Genomic DNA, 1,970 nt, shown 5'->3' with positions numbered 1-1,970 from the left:
TTTAGTATCGCTGGGAAGTGTGCCAGGTTGACAATTGAGCAAGGCATTGGCTATTTTTTTAATTTGATTTTCCAAGGTCTTGATAGAAATAACCTGACATTTGCACAATAGCATTAACTCCTCGAAATCAGCACTAGAAGGTGGAGCAACACCTCCTTGCTGATATGGTTGCTGAACAGCATTCTGATTATTGCTCCAGCTGAAATTGGGATGATTTCTGTTATTAGGATGATAAGTAGCGGGCACAGGCTGCTGCGGTCTCTGAAAATTGTTCACATACTGAACAGATTCATTAACAAGAGAACACTGATCCGTAGCATGAGAGCCTGCACAAAGCTTACAGACACTAGCTATTTGATTTACGCCATAGTTGGTTAAAGAATCGACCTTCATAGTCAGCACCTTGGGCTGTGCTGCAATAGCTGTAGCTGCATCAACTTCCAGAATACTTGCTACCTTCCCAGGCATCATTCTTTGAGTTGGGTTTTGATACTCGTTTGCAGCCATAGTTTCAATGAGATTATAGGACTCAGTATAGCTTTTGGAACACAAGGCGCCTCCAAAAGCTGGATCGAGCATGGGTCGAGAGTGGACCCCCAACCTATTATAGAAACTAGTGATCAGCATCCAGTTAGGTATACCATGATGTGGACACTTTCTCAAAATCTCCTTGTAGCGCTCCCAAGCCTCACACATAGATTCTCCTGGCTGCTGCACAAACTGAGTAAGAGCAATCCACATAGTTGCAGTTTTGGCTATTGGAAAGAACTTCACCAGAAACTTTTGCGCAAGATCTTTCCAAGTAGTGATGGACCCAGCTGGTAAAGAATATAACCAGCCCTTAGCTTTATCCCTCAGAGAGAATGGGAAAAGCCTCAGCTTGATAGCCTCATCAGTAACACCATTATATTTGAAAGTACCACAGATCTCGACAAAATTCCTGATATCCATGTTGGGATCTTCAGTCGCAGCCCCTCCGAAAGAAATAGAATTCTGTACCATCTGAATAGTGCCCGGCTTGATTTCAAAAGTCTTTGCCTCAATAGCCGGATGAATGATGCTTGATTGAATGTCATCAATTTTAGGCCGAGAAAAGTCCATAAGAGCTTGATTAGCTTGAGGTAGACGATCACCCATTATTTCAGGTTCTTTGTTTTCACTCTCTTTATCCGAATCTGCAGAAACTATCTTCTCCGGAAAGTCAAGAGCTTTATCTGTTTCCTCAGCTTTATCCACATTTCTCTTGCGAGTGCGAGAACGTGTTTGGATAAACGCTCACTAGAGTACCTGGAACACAACCGGAACCAGTTAGTAACAAGTCTTAATCAATGAATCCTAATGACCACTGATGGAAAGTACATAAACTAAACAAATTAACACCGAGTCCCCGACAACGGCGCCAAAAACTTGTTAGGCAAAAAGCATGCGCTAAATAATTCACGCAAGTATACGCGTTCGCAAGTAATATAGAATGATTTCTAGTTCGTTCCCAGAGAGACTCTGATTAATTATATTTAATTAACACTTACTCACCAATATATGATTATTCTTCAATGTCAAGACAATACCGATTAAGGTTGGTTAACTAATATTAACTACGAGAATTAAACACTTGAATTAACAATATTAAACACACATGAGATCCTAACTTCATTACTACTTCATTCAATAGTTATTGTTATTAACCTTAGCATGTAATGGTGATGATATTAATCGAACAACACGAAACTAATAAATGCCAATTTTCATTGTATAAATACCATTCTACCAAGCATCCATAATTTAGATAGAAGTTGAATAGGCATCAATTATGTCGAGACCCTATATGTCTACAGAATTTGACAACATAACGATTTAAGCACAAGTTATTCATGATGATTACACATGGCAAGTAAAACGGTTAGTGTTACCCAATAATCATACATACAACACATGAACCTATGCTAGCATGGCAAGTTCTAAATCTCAAG

The 1,970-nt window shown here is 39.4% G+C and overlaps 1 non-coding gene across 1 annotated transcript; it reads left to right on the top strand.

Annotated features, from left to right (window-relative positions):
- Window positions 1–637: 637 nt before the first annotated feature.
- On the top strand, window positions 638–744 carry LOC141694250 (small nucleolar RNA R71). The gene has a single exon (XR_012563571.1). It is a non-coding gene; the product is annotated as a small nucleolar RNA R71 (small nucleolar RNA).
- The last annotated feature ends 1,226 nt before the right edge of the window (window positions 745–1,970 follow it).

The sequence above is a fragment of the Apium graveolens genome, chromosome 10, assembly GCF_009905375.1.
Source record: "Apium graveolens cultivar Ventura chromosome 10, ASM990537v1, whole genome shotgun sequence".
Classification (NCBI taxonomy): domain Eukaryota; kingdom Viridiplantae; phylum Streptophyta; class Magnoliopsida; order Apiales; family Apiaceae; genus Apium; species Apium graveolens.
The sequence above is the reverse complement of the archived record's forward strand: the minus strand, read 5'-3'. Positions and strand labels throughout refer to the sequence as shown.